The following is a 24,620-nucleotide window of genomic DNA, read 5'->3' as shown; positions in this document are numbered from 1 at the left end:
ACCATAGGTGGCCAGACCTCCAAGTTGCTTCTTGGCCGCTGAGAGAAATAGACATGGGATATGCAAAGCAGACAGATAGGTACGCCCTAAAATATTCTTTACCAATTTCTTCATTCATACTAATCTTTATGTTTTTATTAATGTATATTGTAGCTCTTCATGTGGCCTCTTTCTTTTCAACTTTATCGAATACTGGACAGGGAATGATCCGTCTGACAGTTTTACCCAGGTATATTATTACTACTATGACATATATGCACATCTACAGTCAGTGTTACATACATAATGCTAAATAATTGTTTCTTATTTGTACGATGACATGTCACACTTTAGGGAAAAAATGGCTACTATATTACTATCTTCAGACCTGGATAAGAGAAGGGGGCGTATGTTATAAAAATATGAAAAAGAAGTTGACTTTGAAAGCCCATCCGATGTTGAGATATTAGAAAACCCAACAAATTCTAAGAAGAGGAAACTACTCCACGTGCTTGATGATAGCAAAGTAGTGTTTGAAGATGAGGAAGACCCTATTACTCAAGCAGACTTGCAAAGGTGGTTTGTTGATGATTGGGATAAAAGAACTCCTGTAAAAGTCTCGACCGATGGGTGCACCAATGACTTTTTAATGGTTGGTCTTTCCACAAAGGACATGCCAGTGACAAAAGCCGATTCAATAGATGTTCTATGTGATTATATCATGGCAATAGAAGATGATACAACAGTAGAGTAAGTGTTCATTGATTTATCTATTTTATGTATACAAACTACTTAGATTCTTGATATAGACTTTCGTCATGCTACATTAAAGGATGACATGGGTGCGACGTTTCATCCCTTTTAAGATAGAAATATCTGTCAAAGACCTGCAAAACATATTAACGATAAATCAAGATATGACTCTAAGATGTTTTGACATGCCTGTTCGGCTGCTTGATAATAAAGAGTCACATAGGCCGAAAGGAGAAATCATAAAGAATAGTAAGCATTATATGGACATGCGTTTCTGGGTAAGTTTGTTTCCAATCATTAATGTATTAATATATAGTGTCTACATCTAATCCTCGTGTGGACATGTATATATACTTATCCAGAGAATGGTTGGTTTTGGTAAACTTCCAAAGTACCATCAGGATCCTACAACAGAAGAGTTAGCCAAAACACTCGATTGTTGGCCATCAATGAATTATTATATCACGAGTTGTAGATATGTAAGTATGTGTTCATTTCGAATGTATTTATAAAGGACACTTCTTTGCAATCCTAATGACTGATATTTTGCAGGTTCTTATGCCATGGAAATTCAACGGATGTCACGCCCTTTTCGTAATAGACCATGTTAAAAAGCATGTGACTAAATGACTTTACACCGACTCAAGATTGATGTAAACACATGCCATACAAGAGGTTCGCAGAAGCGATTATCATGGCCTCAAAGAAATATAAGATTGCTTACAGCAAGAAACATTCTGGATGGGTGGAGGATATTTTTAAGTGGGAACATACAATTCGGACTGGTGTTCCAATTGACTTAAGAGGGTATTTTCTTCGTACCACCTTCTCAACAGTTTAAATTTGTTCTATGATAATCATTGTATAAAACATAGTTGGCCAAACATTATTCTATAGGCTTAATACCAGCTACCTCATTCTACAAGCTATGACCATGTGGGGGAATGACATACGAATGGAATTTGTTAGGGTGAGTGTTGTACGTTCGTTTCATGTTCAAAACATACATTCCGGTCATACAATATAAATTGACATTTTATTCTCTTATGTCTTTGTCTGTAGGATGAAAAGATTCTTTGAAGGAACTTTGTGATTGATCTGTTAAGTTACGAGAAAAATTCATGCCGATATGCCATCCATGCAAACATACAACAGAGACTTATCAATATCGCTAAAAAGGATTAGCTGATTAGTGTACGGTTGTCGACACATGTGTCTGTAATTAAAAATTCTAAATTAACTTTTTAGAAATAATTTGTGTGATATTGATAATGTTTTCCACACGAATTTTGCATATTATAGTGATGTTTGTCATTCCGTATCAATGTTTCATACAAATTTTTTACTTCTATCGCAACGCATGGGCACATACCTATAACAATATAACACACATATGTACATGAGTTATCGTGTTATTATACGGTTCGGTTGCAACGCACGGGCACTCACCTAGTCAAACAATTATCATAAGAACGAAACATTCAAGCGTATAGATACCTACAAAAATAGTTTTGTTTTTGTTCCTAGGATTAGGTCTCCTATTCCTAAATGTCACTTTAGGCACAGGATTTCGAAGTGCTAAATCCACTTTTGTCTTTAGAAGTGAAAAGAAAAGAGTAATCAGAGTAAAGAAGCAATAGATGCGAAAAGATTAAGAAAAGTTTAGAAAGAATCACAGTAGCAAAGATAAGTAGGTAAGGGTTATCCAGTTCTATCTAGGTTTCGTTCTACAGTCAACATTCCTCTGATACCACTTCTGTCACCCAGGTTTTTAGGGGCACCAAACCCGGGCGCAAATAATCACCAAATGTGATAGGATCATGTCTCACTCATATGATGACTCATGGTACATAAACGAATGTCACATCATTAATATATAAGGGAGTTATGTACAAAATAATTAAATAATTACATCATACAAAGACAATGATCGAGCAACCATAATTGACTAGGAGACGACAACCTAGACCTCTCACGAACTCATCACAACGTCCTTCATGCGCCTCATCCCGTGGTACCTGTTCTTGACCTGGGGATGTGAGTACAACAAGGGTGAGCTCACATACGTTCATCACTCAACAAGTTGTGGGGAATAATGTGCATGAACTCACCAAAGGTGGGAGCTCATGTCAAGTGTAAGGCTTACCAAAGAAGATGGTTACAGCTGAGCATTGCTTTTAGAGTTGGTCAAATTTTTATTAGTAGTTACTAGGTGTAAGTAGATACTATCCCAAAAAATAAAAGATCAAATTAATAACAACACCCATAATGAAATGCATATGACAAATTAAGTTTAGTTCCATAAGTTAATCATGCAAGAGTCCTGAGTCGCTCTTGACCGTGAGCACGACTGATATACCAGCTTTACACTCTGTAGAGGTTGCGCCCTTTACCCACAAGTTGTGTTACCCATCTGCCAAGGGATCGCGACTTCCCATTCATCTCTGCCGAGGAGACGAGGCAGGGTATCACTACAAAGTTTCACTAGCTTTAGAAAACCCGCTATGGATTCTGAGAAGGGCAATATAGGAATCCCTCGTTCGAAAAGCCATCACAACATGATCGACCTGAGAACCTCCCTATACGCAGCTCCTCTACCGCCCTTGCCCCTTTCGGGTAAGGTAGTCCTCCACTAGCTTTCCTAATTAGTCAGCCAAGGGTGTCTCATTCCACCCTTGTGGTAGCACGAATATCTCAAGTTAAGCTCCATGTTCCAATTAACATAATGATCTTGTCATGAACAATAATTAAAATAATAGCATAACTGAAACGTCATCATAATGTAACATTAATCCCAAAGCCAGGTAGAGCAATAGCTAAACTACCCAAAAGTTTAGTGGTAAACAAGGTGTGGGATAAACAAATCTAGGGAAACCTATTAGGTCCCATCTAATTAACCTGAGCATGTCAATGTGATTAACAAGAACATTATTGGGTAAAGAGAAAAGTGACCAAGGGCACAACTTGCCTTAGACTCGAGATTCCTAGGTACCAACTTGATCTTCAAGTGATTCGTAACCTCACTGCTACTCGTAGCAATACAAATAAACATGATATAGGAAATATTAACATGACACCAAACATAAGAACAAACTACACAATAATGTTCTACGCGTCGCAACGAGATCGTAGGTTCGAGAACCACTAAATTCGGAGTTACGGTTAAAGAGTTATGATTTTCTGAAGATTCAGGTGGTAGATAATAAAACAATTAAGTGTATAGTTTTATCCTATGTTTCATAACAAAATAAAGTTACCAGATGATAAACAATATTAATATGAATTTAATGCAACTAGAATGGATCAAAAAGAAGTTAAAATAAAATTCTTATGAATTAAACAAGTTTCTAGAATTATTTTTATACTAGAAATCTTTTTTCCATATTAATTTATAGTTTCTGGATAACCTATGGACTGCGGACACAAAAACCAGGGAGTTTGGGGTTGTTTTCGTTAATTCCAAGGCCTATTTGTAATTACTTTCGGCTTGAGGTGGACGACGGGTTGATTGTATAAAAACATAAGGTCTCTTTTGCAAAATACGTTGGCCGAAGGGGTATGGTTGAGTCTCGGTCGCACGATCATGAGCGGACGACGTATATTAGATCCTGCCCGCGACGAATAGGTACACTTTCGTGATCGCCGGATCCGGGATCAATGGCTTGGATTTTATGAATCATGATCTAATCGTACGAGCACGATCCAAAACGAACGCATCAAATCAAACGCGCGAAGAGGTACGATGAATCCAATATCGGCCGCAAGAATACCGATCAATGGCCCGGACACACTCGCTCAAAATGCTACCCACAATCAAATCTCTACCGTCTAGTCTCGGTTGGACGGTTGAGGTGTCGTCTTCTTCCTCCTGCCACAGGGGCACGACCTCATAGGGTCTCCATGCGGTGGCGCCCAGATCACGACGGCAGGATTCACCGGCCTCGCGACCCGACGGTCCTAGCACCTATCACCTAATCCGACACGCGCGACACGTAAAGGGTAACAAAACGATGCGGTTAGAGTTATTCTCACCGAGATACGCGCCAGAGAATAATAGCCCATAGTGAAGGCAGACCCACGACAGCGGTTGGCTCCCACACACTCCCCAAGCTCATGGTGCAGGTTTCAATGGGGGAGGGAGGTCGTAGGGGTTTGTTTTTATAGCCCGGAGGCGCTGGCGAGTCGGCCACATCGTAATGGAAAGGGGCGGCCAGGAAAATCTCTAGTGATCTCGGACGAGGCTGTTGCAACAGACGCGCGCGATGCGGAGATGACGGATCTGACACCAAGGCCCCCACATGGCAGCGAAAAGAGAGATCGCGAACGCGCGGGACCCAATCGACAGTGAGCGCATGTGAGGGCGTAAGATAGCTGGCCAGAGATGTCAGTGAGTGGGAGCCCGCGAGACCGCGGAGTTTGGGCCGCGCGGGATGAATTTGCGTGGGCAGGAGTTGGGCCAAGTGTAACACCTCAAAACCATCAACTAAAAATAATGTATTTAGATTATTAGTGGTAAATATAGAAAAGCATTTTTCTTCAAGTGTTTGATTTTATTTACCTTTAGAATAATTTTTGGTTGCTCATATTTGATTTATGGTTGCTTCGTAGAATTTCTTTTATACCAAAAGCCCAATTAATTAAAATGAGAACTTTGGCCCAAAAAATAAATACTTTAATGATAAATATTTTTGGTATAATTATTATGATTTTTTGAGATATTTAAAAATATATTTGATTATATTTAGGTAAAAAGAAAAAAAAAGAAAAAGAAAAAAAAGGAAATCTGAAACCATAGCCAAACCGGCCCAGCCGTTTCGGCCCATTAGAGGCCTAGCCGCGCCCGCCACCCCCCCCTCACCTCTCATCCCCTTTCTCTCACTTACCAGCAGGCCCCACCCACAGGGGGAGCCTTCTTCCTCACCTGGACGCGTCGCCGCCGCGCCCAGAAGCCGTCTTCACCGCGTCGTTCGGCCACCCCGGTCCCCTCCCCTCCCTTCTGTCCGTTTCTTCTCCCCACGAATAAAGGACGCCACCGGCCCGTCCGTTTCCTCTCCTCCCCATTCCCCTCTCTCCGGGCCATAACGACCAGCGTTATGGCAACACCATCAATGGCATTTTGATGGCGCTGCCGCCGTCTTCTCTCCTCCCCGGTTCTTCTCCTCCTCCCTTCTCTCTATAAATAGGAGCCAGCCAAGCTCTCTTCTCTCCCTCCCCACTGTGCTCCTTGCTCTCTCTCTCTCTCGCCCTTGTTTCGCTGTCCCGTCGTGCCCAACCCGCCTCGCCGGAGTCCCGCCGTTCGCCGCGCCGTGCCCCCCCGACCAGACCGACCGCGTCCCCAGCCACGCCCCTAGCCGCAACCGTCTCGCACCTCCATGCTCGTCGAGTCCCCTGCGCGTGAGCAAGAGCTCCAAGGTAGAAGATGATGATTTGGCATTTTAGCCCCTGGTTTTGTATAAAACTAATTCCGAAAAGTCCAGTTCAGAAACTATTAAAAAGAGACCCCTGATGTATAAGTTTAATTATAGATCAGCCCTACGACAATATTTTGGACATGGAAATTTTTGTATTTCGAAAATAAATAAGTTAGGTCACGATTCTTTAATTTTGTGAAGTACTAGAATCCTTTTTGATTAACTTCTCATTTTAGCATATAAAATAATATTATGCTAGCGATTGTTTAAGTACAATTTTAATGATATAAGGAATTAAAATAAGTACTAGGTCCCATTTTCTTGGTCATGTTAAAATCTAGATTATTACTAGTCATGATAAATGTGTTCATATGTATAGCACTTAATTACTTAGAATTAGTAAAATATATATTTATGTCAAAATAACTATGATTATGGTACTAAATTCCAAAAATTAGTAAATTACACTAATTCTTAGAATATTAATATTATGTGATTTATGAATAAACATTTTTAGCAATACGTATGTTGGGGACTTGTTCTCAAATGCTATGAGTTAAGAACAAGGCAACACAAAATGTTAATGATTAAAGACCTTCGTCCTTCAAAGCATTATCTCCCTTGGGATATAATAATCTCCAGACGAAGGTTATGAAGGACATACCTTCATTATCTCAGTATGTAATAGTGAAGGTAGAAGCATATGAAACATGGAAAATAACATGAACAATTATATTGAATCGACAAATTATTTATATTCTCCTTGTCTTATCATGGACAAACATGAATAACAATAAGTTACATTTGTACCTTCGGCTTGACAGAAGGTGTGAGCTCAAGAGTGACGCATGAGTGAATACAAGTCAGCGTGAACAGTACAGTGATACTATTCATCTATTTATAGGCATAGGACGTAGCCTGTGTAAAATTACATCCAAGCCCTTGACATTTGTTATTGACTTAAGGATAATCTATCGAGGACTAGATAGCCTTTTCCTCTTTAAGTCGGTTTCATTTTCTACCGCTAAGCCGAAGCTTCTCCATGCGTAGCTTCGGAACTGGTTCATCCTTCTCCCAGACCACGCTTTTCATAACGTGTACAACTTCATCCCAAGGCCGAAGGTCCCTGTGAATGTATTATACTCAGAAAACATGTTAGTCGTGTTTTTGAGGACCTTCGGAAGACGAAGGCCCCCAACAGTAGCCCCTCGCAGTATTAATTTGTTGTGATAACGAATTCAGACTGCGACGTGAATGAAGGCCTTAAGCCGAAGGTCCGAAAAAACACCTTCCCTTCGCTAGAATAGAGGAAGTCAATGACAAATGGGGCCCGCCAAGTTGCAAAGCGCTAGGCGTATAAATAGGAACCCAAAGCGGCATCATTTGATACACCATTTCTGCTGTTTGCGTTATTTTCTCAAATTTTTAACTCTTGCTTGCTAGCTCTTGCTTGATTTTCGAGCTTCGGTTAAAGAAGTGCTTGCTCCATATCTAAGAAGATGACTGAGGAGAAGAAGATGACTGAGGAGAAGAAGATAAATGAGGAGAAGAAGCTGTATGAAGAGAAGAAAGTTGCAGATCCTTTTATTGCTGGGTTTTATGAGTCTATAGCAAAGACTAATACAGAGAAAATTACTAAGGAGATAATGGAGGGTTTGTCTGAAGATTCTGTTGATAGTGATAGTTATGATGTGGAGAGTGGAGATGAAGATTCTGAGGACCGGCCCTTACGGCCAAGCGCCCAAGCCATACCATTTTCAGAAAATCGACCATCAAACAAAGTCATATTGACACCATGAGAGGGAGATATTTTCGCGACATGTTTGTTGGGGACTTGTTCTCAAATGCTATGAGTTAAGAACAAGGCAACACAGAAAATGTCAAGCATTAAAGTCCTTCGTCCTTCGAAGCATTATTTCCCTTGAGAGATAATGATTTTCGGACGAAGGTTATGAAGGACACACCTTTGTCGATACAACGTATAAACAACGAAAGAGACATATGAAATACAAAGGATAACATAAACAGTTATGTATTACCATCAATTCATTTCTATTTTATTATTATGGAAAAATAGAAATGATAACAAGTTACAAAGGTACCTTCGGCTTGAAAAAGGGTAAAAGTACAAACGTGACGCAAAAGCAAATGCCAAGTCAGCGTGAACAGTTCGGGAACACTATTCATCTATTTATAGGCACGGGACGCAGCCCATGTAAAATTACACCCATGCCCTTTACATTTGCTAATAACTCTATAGTATTCCATCAAGGTCTAAATGGCCTTTTCCTCTTTAAGTCGGTTTCCTTTTCCATTATCATGCCGAAGCTCCTCTGCGCATAGCTTCAGCTATGCGCCATCCTTCGTATTCTTTATGCTTCTTCACACTGTGGTTTTGACATAAGTCCGAAGGTACCTGTTTATGTATCATACTCCAGAAACATTGTTAAATCATGTTTTTGAGGACCTTCGGAAGCCGAAGGCCCCCAACAGTAGCCCCTCGTAATATTAATTTGTTAGAATGATAAATTCAAATTGTGATATGGACGAAGGCCTTAAGCCAAAGGTCCAAAAAAACACCTTCCCTTTGCTAGAATAGCAATCAGTCAATGACAAGCGGGGCCCTCCCACTTGCAACGCGCTAGGCGTATAAATAAGAGCACACCACGAGCACAATTGGCACGCCTTCTTGCCATCTGCTCTTGCTTTCCCAATTTTTAGCTCTTGCGCACCAACACTTGCTTGGTTCTTAAATTTTCTAAGCTTCGACCTTGAGAGCAGTTTTTTAGCATTTCCGAAGATGTCTGAAGATAAAAAAGGTGTTGCTGAAACGAAGCTAAGCCTTTCTGAGGAGAAGAATCTTGGCTTTCTTGAGTCAATAGCAAAGACGAATACGGAGAAGATTACTAGGGAGGTTTTAGAAGGTTTATCTAAAGAAACTGGTGATAGTGACAGTTATGATGTAGAAAGCGGCGGAGAAGACTCTGAAGATCGACCCTGGCGACCAAGCCATGCAGTTTTTGGAAAATCAACTATTAAACAGAGCCATCTTGACAATATGAGGGGAGATATTTTCGGGATATGTCTATTGTGAGAGCTAACATCGAAGATAAGACTTGTCCTACTCCCGAAGAAAATGAAGTCGTGATCTTCCGAAGCTTCTTCAAGGCTGGGCTTCAGTTCCCTCTAAGCAGTTTTGTGGTTGAGGTTTTGAAGATATTCTAGATTTTTCTTCACCTGATTACTCCCGAAGCCATTATAAGAATGGGAGTCTTCGTCTAGGCTGTGAGGAGCCAGGGCTTGGAGCCAAATGCAAAAAGCTTCTGCAGTATGCACGAACTGTTATATGAGACGAAACCCTGGGGCAAAGAGCAATATCATAACAATTTTGGCTGTTGTAGCTTCGTCGCTCGCTCTGGCTCGAGCTGCCCCGTGCCAACCTTCCAGAAAAGATGGCCTGGGGACTGGACGAAGGAATGGTTTTACGTGAAAAATGATTTAAAGGCACGAGAAGATATTAAAGATATTATCATGCGTCCTATCTGGCAGCGATTCGGCCTTCAGAAACCAAAGGTGGAAATTGATGAAGCAGCCGAAGAGTGCCAAAAGGCCTTCGGCATAGTCTGCTCTTTCATCGGGACGAGGGATTTAGTCCAGGAGCACATAGCCTTCAGAGTGTGGCCGCTTGTAGAACAATGGGAAATGCCGAAGGAGACTATCAGCAAGTCTGACGAAGGTGAGCTGGTTAGGTTGAAATACACCTTCAAATATGAAGGTAAGTTTATTGAGCCAGATGATGATTGGCTGAAGTGCATCGTAGCTACAAGCGACGAACTACTTGGACCATATTCAAAGGCAGAAGATAACGCGTTATCTGCGGCCTTCGGAGGCCGGAAGAAGAAGAGGCTGAATAGAGTTTTCGATGCTATTGGGTTTATGTACCCTGATTACCGCTACCCGCTGAAAGGGCAAAAGAGAAAAAGTGCAACTTCTGGGAAAGCTGATGCTTCAGTTGCTCTTAGTGAGCCCGCACCAAAGAAGAAAAAGGTGAAGGTCCTTACTCACCGACCGCGCTTCATTGAACCGGCCACAGTGCCCGAATTTGGTGGCGAGACCTCTACAACTACTGAAGCCAAAGGACCTGCTCTTACACAGAAGACTGAAGAGCCAGCTGCATCGCCGAAGGCACCATTGGCCAAATTGAGTGAGCCGAAGGTCGATAATGTTAAAGAGACAGAGGTCGAGAGAACAAAGATATCAGAAGTTACAAGTCCTTCGGCAGAAGTGATAGTGCCGAAGGCACAAAAAGATCTTACAGTTACCCCGAAAAGGAAAAGGATGGTCCACGTACTAGATGTACTAGAGGAAATAAAGACTACAAGCTCTACTCCAAGAAAAACAGCCGAAGTTTCAAAAACGCGAATTGAAACAAAACAAGCTGGAGCCGAAGCTGCAAAAAGTCATGCCGAGTCCGAAGCTGGGCCCTCAGAGCCCGCCAGGAAGAAGTCCCTGGAAGAAGAAGCTTCAGAACAGACTCTGTCAGAAAAAAACTGCCACTCCTACTCCCGAAGCATCTTCCGAAATTGTCGATTATATTGTACGACATGCTTCGGGAAAAAGGTTGTCTGAAAAAGAAAAGCGAGAAGCTCAATTTTATGCCCAAAAATTGAAATCTCATTCTGTTTCTCACCATGCTTTTATGTATAAAAATGAGGCTTCTAGCTCTAGGAATTCTACTCATATTAAAATGTCTAAAAAGAAAACTCTTACTGCATCAAATGAGCCTAATATTTTATTTAAGACTTTTGATGCTTCTTATGTGCTTACTAACAAATCATGCAAAGTAGTTGCCAAATATGTTGGGGGCAAACACAAGGGTTCAAAGACTTGTGTTTGGGTACCCAAGGTGCTTGTTTCTAACGTGAAAGGATCTAAGACTATTTGGGTACCTAAGAACAAGGCCTAAATTGTTTTGCAGGTTTATGAATTCGGGGGCTCAAGTTGGATAATTGATAGCGGATGCACAAACCACATGACAGGGGAGAAAAGAATGTTCTCCTCCTACGAGAAAAACGAAGATCCCCAACGAGCTATCACATTTGGGGATGGAAATCAAGATTTGGTCAAAGGACTTGGTAAAATTGCTATATCACCTGACCATTCTATTTCCAATGTTTTCTTGTAGATTCTTTAGATTACAATTTGCTTTCTGTTTCTCAATTATGCAAAATGGGTTACATCTGTCTTTTTACAGATTTAGGTGTTACTGTCTTTAGAAGAAGTGACGATTCAATAGGATTTAAGGGAGTATTAGAGGGTCAGCTATATTTAGTTGATTTTAATGAGAACACAGCTTAACTCAATACTTGTTTAATTGCTAAGACTAATATGGGTTGGCTCTAGCATCGTCGACTAGCCCATGTTGGAATGAAGAATCTTCACAAGCTTCTAAAGGGAGAACACATTTTAGGACTAACAAATGTTCATTTTGAGAAAGACAGAGTTTGTAGCGTATGCCAAATAGGAAAGCAAGTTGGCGCCATCATCCACACAAGAACATCATGACGACTGACAGGCCACTCGAGCTACTCCACATGGATTTATTCGGCCCGATAGCTTACATAAGCATCGACGGGAGTAAGTACTGTCTAGTAATTGTGGATGATTATTCTCGCTTCACTTGGGTATTATTTTTGCAGGAAAAATCACAAACCCAAGAGACCTTAAAGGGATTCTTAAGATGAGCTCAAAACGAGCTTGGATTAAGAATCAAAAAGATAAGAAGCGATAATGGGACGGAGTTCAGAACTCACAAATAGAAGGCTTTCTTGAGGATGAGGGCATCAAGCATGAGTTCTCTTCTCCCTACACACCTCAACAAAATGGTGTAGTGGAGAGGAAGAATAGAACTCTACTGGACATGGCAAGAACCATGCTTGATGAGTACAAGACACCAGACCGGTTTTGGGCTAAGGCGATTAACACCGCCTGCTACTCCATCAACCGGCTCTACCTTCATCGAATCCTCAAGAAGACATCTTATGAACTCCTCACTAGTAAAAGGCTCAATGTTTCATATTTTAGAGTCTTTGGTAGCAAATGTTTTATTCTTATTAAAAGAGGTAGAAAATCTAAATTTGCTCCTAAGGCTGTAGAAGGCTTTTTACTAGGATATGACTCAAACACAAGGGCATATAGAGTCTTCAACAAATCCACTTGATTATGTTAGGTTTCTTATGACATTGTGTTTGATGAGATTAATGGCTCCCAAGTGGAGCAAGTTGATCTTGATGAATTATATGATGAAGAGGCTCTGTGCGTCGCGCTAAGGAACATGTCCATTGGGGATGTGTGCCCTAAGGAATCCGAAGAGCCCACACAAGCACAAGATCAACCGTCATCTTCCATGCAAGCATCTCCACCAACTCAAGATGAGGAACAGGCTCAAGATGATGAAAATGAAGATCAAGAGGATGAGCCACCTCGAGGGGAGGACAATGATCAAGGGGGAGATGAAGACAAGGAAGATGAGCAAGAAATACAGGGTCAAAGACCACCACACCCAAGAGTCCACCAAGCAATTCAACGAGATCACCCCGTCAACTCCATCCTCGGTGACATTCATAAGGGGGTAACCACTAGATCTTGGGTTGCACATTTCTGTGAACATTACTCTTTTGTGTCCTCTATTAAGCCATACAGGGTGGAGGATGCACTAAGAGATTTGGATTGGGTGCTGGCAATGCAAGAGGCACTCAACAACTTCACGAGGAATGAGGTATGGCATTTAGTTCCACGTCCTAACCAAAATGTTGTAGGTACCATATGGGTATTCCACAAGAAGCAAGATGAGCATGGTGTGGTGACAAGGAACAAAGCCTGACATGTAGCCAAAGGGTATTCACAAGTCGAAAGTTTGGATTTCGGTGAAACTTATGCACCCATAGCTAGGCTTGAGTCAATTCGCATATTACTTGCCTATGTTACTTACCATGGCTTTAAGCTTTATCAAATGGATGTGAAAAGTGCCTTTCTCAACGGACCAATCAAGGAAGAGGTCTATGTTGAGCAACCTTCCGGCTTTGAAGATAGTGAGTACCCTAACCATGTATATAAACTCTCAAAGGCGCTTTATGGGCTCAAGCAAGCCCCAAGAGCATGGTATGAATGTCTGCGAGATTTTCTTATCACTAATGGCTTCAAAGCCGGTAAAGCCGATCCTACACTCTTTACTAAAACTATTGCAAAAGATTTGTTTGTATGCCAAATTTATGTTGATGATATCAAATTTGGGTCTACTAACAAATCTACTTGTGAAGAGTTTAGTAGGATCATGATTCAAAAATTCGAGATGTCTATGATGGGGGAGTTGAAGTATTTCCTAGGATTTCAAGTCAAGCAACTCCAAGACGGTACCTTCATCAGCCAAACAAAGTACATTCAAGACATACTTAACAAGTTTGGAATGAAGGATACCAAGGCCATCAAGACACCCATGGGAACCAATGGGCATCTCGACCTCGACACGAGAGGTAAATCCGTAGATCAAAAGTTATACCAGTCGATGATAGGATCTTTACTCTATTTATGTGCATCTCGACCGGATATTATGCTTTCCGAATGCATGTGTGCAAGGTTCCAAGTCGATCCTAAGAAAGTTCACCTTAGGGTCATGAAAAGAATCATGAGATATTTAGTTTACACTTCTAAGTTTGGACTTTGGTACCCCAAGGGATCCACTTTTGACTTAATAGGATATTTCGATGCCGATTGGGCAGGGTGTAAAATTGATAGAAAGAGCACATCAGGGACTTGTCAGTTTCTAGGGAGATCCCTGGTGTCTTGATCTTCAAAGAAACAAAACTCAGTAGCTCTTTCTACCGCCGAAGCCGAGTATATTGCCGCAGGTCATTGTTATGCACAATTACTTTGGATGAGGCAAACCCTCAGGGACTATGGCTACAAACTGAGCAAAGTCCCTCTCCTATGTGATAATGAGAGTGCAATCCACATGGTGGATAATCCCATTGAACACAGCCGCACTAAGCACATAGACATTCGGTATCACTTTCTGAGGGATCACCAACAAAGGGGGGATATCGAGATAGCTTATATTAGCACCAAAGAACAATTAGTCGATATCTTTACCAAGCCAATAGATGAGAAAAACCTTTAGCAAACTTAGGAATGAGCTAAATATTCTTGACTCTCGGAATTTTGATTGAAACATTGCACATAGCTCATTTATATACCTTTGATCATATCTCTTTCATTTGGTACAAATGCATATTTCCTATTAGTTATGTACCAAGGCTACGACTAACGTATTTTCAAGTGTATTTCCATACTAAGTCATAGATTGAAAGGGAAATGGAGTATTCAACGAAGGCAAGTCTTCCACTCCACTCTAATGGTATCATTTACCCTTCGCCGACACTCCACATCACTCTCAATTGGTATAATCTTCACTCTTATTACTTGTACCAATGGGAAGAAATTAAAAAGGGCTCCAACGTTCTCCGTTTTTGGCGATTAATGCCAAAGGCCAAGAAAATATTAAGCCCAAAGCAAAAGGACCACACCACCACCATTTCAAAATTTTCGAAATCAAGTTTTCAATTGGTATATTTGAAATTGGTATGTTTATTTTCAATTGGTATATTCAAAAATAGATTTTCAAACTTGGCATCTAAATTACTTCCAATTGGTATCTACTAAAACCCTCTTGAAAACTAAGAGGAGAATTTCATTCAGGGGGAGTTTTGTTTAGTCAAAAGAAAAGCATTTGAAACAGGGGGAGAAAATTTCAAATCTTGAAAATGCTTCTTGCAATCTTATTCATATACCTTTGACTATTTGCAAAAGATTTTGAAAAGACTTTCCAAAAGATTTGCAAAAACAAAACAAGTGGTGCAAATGTGGTCCAAAATGTTAAATAAAAGAAAGCAATCCATGCATATCTAGTGTAATTATAAATTGGTTTAATTCCAAGTAACCTATGCACTTACATTATGCAAACTAGTTCATTTCTGCACTTATATATTTGCTTTGGTTTGTGTTGGCATCAATCACCAAAAAGAGGGAGACTGAAAGGGAAATAGGGTTAACCTTTTCCTATAATTAATTTTGGTGGTTGAATGCCCAACACAAATAATGGACTAACTAGTTTGCTCTAGAATACATGTTCTACAGGTGCATAAAGGTTCAACACAAACCAATAAAAAGATTGAAGATAGGGTTCAAATACAAAGGAGCAAGAAAACGAGTGTGCTCTGGTCTGGCACACCGGACTGTCCAGTGTGCCACCGGACAGTGTCCGGTGCACCAGGACCATACAATTCCAAACCAGCCACTCTCGGGTTTTCGCTAACGCGCTCCGCTATAATTCGCCGGACTGTCCGGTGCACCAGCGGAGCAACGACTACTTCACGCAAGGGTCGCCTGCAAAAGCTGAAGATCAGAGCTACAGTGAAGAACAATGCGCGCAGAGTTAGAGCCGCCCGTTAGAGGCGCACCGGACTATCCGGTGCTGCTAGAGGACAAAGCCTCCAACGGTCAGAAGCTCCTGAACCCTAATGGTTGGGAGACGTGACTGGCGCACCGGACTGTCCGGTGTGCCCATCGACAACAGCCATCCCCAACGGTTGTTTGGTGGTTGAGGGCTATAAATACCCCCAACCACCACCACTCCAACCACCCAAGCATTCCACACATTGCATTCAATACAAGAGCAATAGACTTCACTCCAAGACACAAATCAAAGAGATCGATCCACTCAAAGTCCCAAATTCAACTCTAGCGCATTAGGGCTTGTGAGAGGATCACTTTTGTTTCGTGTTCCTCTTGTTTGCTTGGTTGGCTTTATTTTCTTTTCCTTGTTACTCTCAAGTGCTTGGTAAGCAAGGCAAGAGACACCAATTGTGTGGTGGTCCTTGTGGGGTCTAAATGACCCGTGAGAAGTAAAGAAAAAAAACTCACTCGGTCTAAGTGACCGTTTGAGAGAGAGAAAGGGTTGAAAGAGACCCAGTCTTTGTGACCACCTCAACGAGGACTAGGTTCTTTAGAACCGAACCTCGGTAAAACAAATCATCGTGTTCATCCGCCTTATTTGTTGGTTGATTTGTTTTCCCCTTTCTCTCAGACTCAAATTTAATTCTAACGCTAACCTCGGCTTGTAGTGTGTGCTTAAGTTTATAAATTTCAGATTCGCCCTATTCACCCCCCTCTAAGCGACTTTCAGGTAACATGACTTGTGGGTAAAGATGCGCAACCTCTGTAGTGTGTAAAACTGGTAGATCATGCATGCTCACGGTCATGAGCGGCTCGGACACTCACATGAGTAATTTATTGAACTAAACTTAATTTATCATATGCATTGCATTGTGGGTGTTGTTATCAATTTTGATCTACTACTTATTTAGGTTGGTATCTACTTATACTTAGTAATTGCTAATAAATTTTTGACAAACTTTAAAAGCAATGCTCAGCTTTAACCATCCTCTTTGGTAAGCCTTACACTTCACATGACCTCCCACCTTTGGTGAGTTCATCCACATTATTCCTCACAACTTGTTGAGTGATGAACGTATGTGAGCTCACCCTTGCTGTATCACCCCCACAGGTCAAGAAAATATACCACAGGATGAGGCGCATGGAGGATGCTGTGATGAGTTCGTGAGAGGTCTAGACCGTTTTCTCCCTGTCAACTTTGGGTTGCTGGATTGTTGTCTTCATATGTTGTAATTATTTAGTTATTTTGTATAGAACTTTGTTATATAATAATGTCGTGACATTCGTTTCTGTACCATGAGTCATCATATGTGTAAGACTTGGTCCTAGCACACGTGGTGATTATCTCACGCCCGGGTTTTGGATCCGGGTGTGACACTTTCCTCATAATACTCTATGTCGCACCATCCGGTTATGTATGCGGACCGTCCAGCTGCGTGCGCGGACCGTCCGACCATATGGCCAGACCGTCCGGTGTTGTATTCGGACTGTCCGGCACTACACGCGGACGGTCTGAACGGGTCGTTTAGGGTTTGCATAGTACGTGGCAGCTCGGGTGCAGGTTATGATGGAACCTCCCAAGTCATTAGGCCCACCTACAGTTGTCCTTGTCCAACGCACCTCGGACAACCCTGTAGATGCACATAATCACTCGACAAGTTTGGTATTTGTATCATTTACCTTTCCCAAGAGCGTTTCACCTGTCACGCAGATATTACAACACATCGGAGGAACAAATAAGCGGAAGCGAATTACAATAACTTAGTTTACATTCATTAAATATAGAGAGAGTGTTATTATTACATCCCCAGGATATAAGAGTGCATGAGTATTATTATTACAACCCTGGGAGGCAAAAACCCCTCCCTCATAAAAGTATATTGTTTTTCAAAAGGAAGGACCACGTCCGTCCGTGACCACGTTACTGTTGAGGTTCGTCCTTAGGCACCACCTTAGTGCAAAAACAACAAAAGTCTGCTGTTTCATCACCTACAACAACATGGGTTCGAAAACCCTGAGTACGAAGTGTACTTTCGCAAGTCTTACCCGTCAAAATAAAAGACTCTCAAGGATATGCTGGCTTCAGGGAGTCAAGGTAAGGCTTAATCAAGAATCAAGACTCTGTTTGCAAAAATGCTTACTAATAGTGGATCCTTAAAAATCCAGTTTTATTAGCAAATTAAGTCATTACCTGTCACTAGAGTTCTTTCTACCCTAGTTCAAGCACTTGGCCTATCCTAGCCATCCTTTTATCATCCCTTTTTGTTCACTAGAATGCTACGTGTAGGGTAGTGACCAAGTCTTCATGTCCGAGAAGTAACGGCGATCTGAATCAATTAATACCCACCTGGGGATCTCCAATCACACGACATATGTAGCACTTAACCCTTGCATATGTCAACTCGTCACCGGGGTTCTTAAGACCAGATCGGGTTCACGCCAACCGAGAGCACAGATACACCACCGTCCAGCCTCTTGCCACGGAGGGTACACGCTACTCTCGCCATCTCTCCACTCCCATTGCGTGTTGGCCTTTCTGGTATTAGTCTGCCCAAGGCAAAGCTTACCCATGATGAGGTATGTGACCAGTTAAAAGGTCCTCGATCAGCAAGCCTACATCGGCTTGGTCCTTAATCGACTCAAACGGAGACACTACACTGAGACTCTCTTCTCGTGCAAGTCACCCGCTCGGTCTCAGCTTTATCATTTAAAAACCCCAAAGTCTAGTACCTGGTAGAGGTACATCTTTTTCGATGTTGAATCAATCACGGCCATGATGGATCCACCATCAAGTTTTATTTTTGAAAACATCCCATCCACTATGAAGCATCATCTTTTGTTTAAAAACAAATCATTTGTTTTTCTAAAGCAAGACTAAGCATCAGAAAAACCTTTTAAGAAAACAGGTAATCAAGGAATGGAAAACAGATCTAAGGAAGGAAATGCATCAACTGTTTAACACACAACCCCTACCACCTAATGCATCATTCAAGTGATAAAGAGTTTAAAATGGCAAGGAGGTGGAAAATGCACCGAGGCTTGCCTTGTGTTGTAGGAGAGTCGGGCTCTGTTCCACAAATATCAAAATAGAAACAGTTCCCGGCAGGTGGATTTTCTGCTGATGGAGTAGTCTCTTCCTCTTCAACAGTCACTTCTTCCTCGTTCTCTATATATAACCATATATAACCATGAATGTTCATGTAATGCTTATGAAAATTCAATAATAGAAAGGATGTATCAAGTTGTATCTTGAATACAACTTTCCTTCACGGTACTCCGGGGAACTAGGGTTTTTGGAGTCAGTACTTTATTTCATAGGGCAGACACTACTTAGAAGACTAGGGTTTTGGGTTTGGTGATCAAACATTGTCCAAATCATGTCTAACTTCACCCATGGGTTCTAGGTACCAAAATAAGTTCACCCAAAAAGTTTTATGATTTTTGGAGCCATCTAGTAATCTATAAAATTCAAAAAGACTAAGTTTAGGCCTTCTCAAATACTACATAATTCCTGGTTTGGGCTAAAAATCTTGGAACTATTTTTATTAAATACTAAAGAAGTTTAGGAGCCCAGTAAAATTGGTCTCATATTTTTATCTTTTTCCTAGAATTTTTTATGGATTTCAAAGGTTCTCGGAAAAAAAAGATAAAATGTCAACAGTGTTGGGCCGAAACTGGCCCAACCAGCCTAGTCCTATACAGAAAACGGGCACACTCACGACCGCGCAGTTGGTTTTGCCGAAAAGCCCCTACCGGTTCAAAAATCAGAAGAGAAGTCCTCGGCACTATTCACGTGTCCCTCTGACATTTACACTAAGGTCCTCTATTTTCTGTTTCTTCTCCAAAACGAACCCTGGCAACGACTCGCTCGCCCCCGGCCACCTTGTTGCTCAAACTGGACATGACCGGCATTGGCTGCACAAATTAACTAATGGGCAAGCATTACCGACCCGAGGCGAACCTAGAACAAGCCTTAATTGAACTAATACGACCCTGGATTCACCTGACCACGGTGATGGCAAATACCGAATACAAATCAAAGTGTTCCGGTTGATTGAGTGTGGTCAAGCACAAAGGGTTGAGCCGATGAGTATCACAAACATGTGTAGGTGCTAAAACATGACCAATGAGAGCGAGAGCAGACCTAGAGACGGCTGGCCACGGAGCGCGGAGAATTCGTGCTCGACGGTGTCTGAAAAGGGGAAAATGGCGTCGCGACGATCTCTGGTCGAATTAGGGGGCCACGTTGAGCATATACGTCCGCAAAGGACTACTGATTCACCGTGCACAACTAATTTGGGGAGAGGAGGAGAGGATCTCGCGAATTTTGGCTTCAACCGAGCTCACTAGTGAAATTGTGAGTACCTCACCGTGGTTCATGGTGCTATTTATAGGCACGGCGGTCCGGCTAACGATCAGCGGCCACGAAACACATTGTTAACGCATGGCGACCACGTAACAAAGGAACACAGTGAGGTAGAATGGCGGAGTAAGTGACATGGTGATAAAAGAACCGAGCCACGGTGGCCGCCGGTGAAATATCTCTGGTAAGGCTCCGGCCAAGTTCGCGGAACCGTGACACGACTCATAGTTATCTCGCCGCGGTCGATCTTTCCTCCAATTCACTCGAGCACAACCGAATCCACAGTGCCTCAGATCTTTTCTTCGTTCTTTATATATTTCCTGCGCTCTGATCTTTATTGTTTCACTGAACCGACCTCCATTCACCCACTCTTTCTCCTAATTCTTGTTAAGAACAGGACAATCTCCATTAATATGAAGTGTTCACCCAACAACAATCTTCAACTTTACTATAGGATTTATGGATCAAATCTACATAAATTCTCTGATCTGGTGCTCTCAAATCGACTGCATTTCACTGAGGCCATCCTATTCTGAATCCAGTTTTCAGTGTTATTCAATCCGCATAACTTGTGTCTGACAGCACAACTTCATAACACTAGTTCTCTGATTCTTCTACAACAACCTAGCAAGTCGATTGTACCAAAGTTACTCCACTACAACCTAGATTTAACTTTGTTACAGAGGTTTTAGTTAAACACTCATTAAATCGAGCTCCACATGGTCCCAAAGTCGGCCCTACTCAACTGATCTTTAGAAAATTACAGAACCTTAGTCTGACAGCTCCACTTTGAGGGGTTTTTTCGTTAAACTCCTCTAGGTTTTAGGGTTAAGTATTTTAATCAAACTTATTCTCCTATCATAGCTCTATCATCTTGATGTACTGATCCAGGACAAAATCCTCATGGATTAGAAGATATAAGGCTCCAAAGATGCCCCATGTTCACTGAATTTCAGACTTAACCCTAGGATGCTTAAAGAGTACCTTTTGCAAATAAGTCCAATTCCCACAATTTTGACTTGGAAATCCTTAAATGGGAGAAACACATAGTTTATGGTGTTGCATTACTTTAGTATTAGCACTTGGGTCCAAAAGTGCACAAAATTTACACTTAGCCCCCTAGGGTTCCAATTTAGGGTTTTCCAGGGGTCTTTTTAGGGGTTTTAACACTTTAGGGTTTTAGGGTCACTAAAGTCTATTAAAGATGACATCTTATGATCATTCCTAATGAGTTTTGAGGTTTTAACTTGTTTGGGCTTCATTTTCACTCATAAGCCCCATTTAGGGTTAAGTACTCTACCCAAGAGTTAACCACACATCAGTCACATTAGTACAACTTGTTTGAATTCTTTCCTAGTGAATGCACTCTAGGTGTAACAAACACATGATATGCCCATGCACATGATGTTATGCTCGAGTTTTAGTGACAGTAACACCAGGGATGTTACATCCTTCCCCCCATAAAAGAATCTTGTCCCGAGATTTAAAGTTCTAGGGCAAGTAGTGGAAAAGGAAATGCGTCATATTTTTATTTCCTTATTTCTTGTACAAGGCAGGGGGTGGTGTGGGTCTATTCCATTCTTACAAACAACTGTACATATCTTACAAATTACATGAAGCTAAAAAGTCAGGGAAATTCTTTTCTAAGAAGTCTTGGGTTTCCCATGTAGCTTCATCTTCTGTATGTTGGTTCCATTGTATCTTATAGAATTTGAGAACTTTTCTTTGGATGACCCTGTCTTTTTGATCTAGGACTCAAATAGGATGTTTGGAATACGTCAAATCTGGTTTCAAGGTAACATCCATTACATCAATGGTTCGATCTGGAACCCGAAGACACTTTTTCAATTGGGATACATGGAACACATTGTGCACTGCAGACAATGTTTCGGGTAGTTGGAGTCGATATGCCACTGGTCCACATTGTTCAAGAATTGGAAATGGACCAATGTATCGGGGTGCAAGTTTTCCTTTTACACCGAAACGGGTCACACCCTTCATTGGTGATACTTTCAAATATACATAATCTTGGACTTGAAAGTACAAGGGTCGGCGTCGTTGGTCTGCATAACTCTTTGGGCGAGCTTGTGCCTCTTTTAATTAATGTATGATTCGTTGAACCTTTTCTTCCATCTCTTTCACCATATCAGGCCTGAAAACCCACCTTTCTCCTGGTTCGGACGAATTCAATGGAGTTCGGCACCGTCGTCCATACAAAGCTTCAAAGGGTGCCATCTTGATACTCTCTTGATAGCTGTTGTTATATGAAAACTCTGCCAATGGTAAGCATTCAATCCATTTTTGTGGGAACTCCAGAACGCATGCCTGCAACATGTCTTCGAGTATTTGACTCACTCTCTCAGTCTGCCCACTTGTTTGAGGATGGTATGCCGAACTGTGGAGAAACTTAGTACCCAGGGACTTATGTAGTTCTTCCCAAAACTTGGATATAAATTGCGGTCCGCGATCCGACACCATTGTTTTCGGGACCCCGTGCAGACTGAGAATACGAGCAATGTAAAGTTCCACATATGTGGACAATGTATACTTTACCTTGACTGGAAGAAAGTGGGCGATCTTTGTAAGTCGATCAATTATAACCCATATAGAATCAAATCCTTTTGCTGTCCTGAGTAATCCCACAATGAAGTCCATGCTAATGTCCTCCCATTTCCATGTTGGAATGGGTAAAAATTGCAGTGGACCAGCAGTCTTCATATGTATGGCTTTGACACGTCTACAGGTGTCACATCTCGCCACATAGCGTGCAATTTCGATTTTTATTTTTGTTCACCAATAATGTTGCTTTAAATCTTGATACATCTTAGTGCTTCCGGGATGAATGGAATATCGACTAAGATGAGCTTCGTCCAATATTTGCTGGCGGATTTCATCGTCCTTAGGCACAACTATGCGGTTATTAAACCATACAATGCCTTGATTATCCTTTCTAAAACAATTTGCTTTGCCAGCTTCTATTTTCTCATGAATATGTCTCATACCCTTATCACTTCTTTGTGCATCAATAATCTTTTGCAAAAGAATCGACTCAAGCTTCAATTGGTTCAAGGTTCCATGGTGAATCATCCCCAGGTTTAATTTCTCCATTTCTTGACACAACGTGGTGTTAGAGGTCTTTACTGTAAGACAATGGCAGGAAGCCTTGCGACTTAGTGCATCTGCCACCACGTTGGCCTTGCCTGGGTGATAATGAATTTCCAATTCATAATCCTTAATCAGCTCAAGCCATCTTCTCTGCCTCATGTTTAGTTCTGACTAGGTAAAAATATACTTCAAACTTTTATGATCTGTATATATATGGCAGATATTCCCCAGCAGATAATGACGCCATATTTTAAGGGCATGAACCACAGTAGCTAATTCTAAGTCATGAGTTGGATAATGTTCCTCATGCCGGCGCAACTGTCTTGAAGCATATGCTATAACTCGGCCCTCTTGCATTAAGACACATCCGAGACCACTGCCCAATGCGTCACAGTACACATCAAAAGGCTTTTCAATGTCCGGTTGAGCCAATATCGGAGCAGTGGTCAACAATACCTTCAGCTGCTCGAAGGCTTTGTTGCATCTTCAAGACCTGTTAAACTTTGTATCATTCTTTAATAGACTTCTGATTGGTTTCACAATCTTGGAGAAATCTAGGACAAATCTGCGGTAATAGCCAGCCAGTCCAAAGAAACTTCGGACTTGATGTACAGTGGTTGGCGGTTTCCACTCTAGAATATCATTGACCTTGCTGGGGTCAACCGCAATCCCATTTGCAGACAATACATATCCCAAAAATTGAATTTTCTCCAGCCAAAATGCGCACTTGCTGAATTTAGCATATAATTGATGTTCCCTTAAACGCGTTAATATGATCCATAAATGTTTAGCATGCTCCTCTTCATTCTTGGAATAAATCAAAATATCATCAATGAAGACACCACAAATTTGTCCGACTCGAGCATTGTTGGGGACTTGTTCTCAAATGCTATGAATTAAGAACAAGGCAACACAAAATGTTAAATGTTAATGCCCTTCGTCCTTCGAAGCATTATTTCCCTTAGGATATAATGATCTTCAGACGAAGGTCATGAAGGACATACCTTCGTCATCGCGGTATATGTTAATAAAAGAAGAAGCATATGAAATGCAAGAGACAACATAAACAATCATATAACATTATTAATTCATTCTCATTATATTATCATGGAGAGACAAAAACAATATTGAATTACAAATGTACCTTCGACTTGATAGAAGGTAAAGGTACAAGCGTGACGCACAAGCGAGTACAAGTCAGCGTGAACAGTACGGGGGTACTGTTCATCTATTTATAGGCACAGGGCGCAGCCTGTGTAAATTTACATTCATGCCCTTTATATTTACTATTGACTCATGGATAAACCAACGAGGACTAAATAGCCTTTTCCCCTTTAGGTCGGTTCCTTTTTCCACCACTTAGCTGAAGCTCCCTTGCGCATAGCTTCGGAGCAACATCAGCGTTCGTCACGACCATGCTCTTCACATTGTATATGCTTTTAACCCGAGTCTGAAGGTACCTGTTCATATGTCACACTTGGAAGACATTGTTAAATCAT

This window comes from Zea mays, chromosome 7 (genome assembly GCF_902167145.1).
Source record: "Zea mays cultivar B73 chromosome 7, Zm-B73-REFERENCE-NAM-5.0, whole genome shotgun sequence".
NCBI lineage: Eukaryota > Viridiplantae > Streptophyta > Magnoliopsida > Poales > Poaceae > Zea > Zea mays.
Note: the sequence above shows the minus strand (reverse complement) of the source record.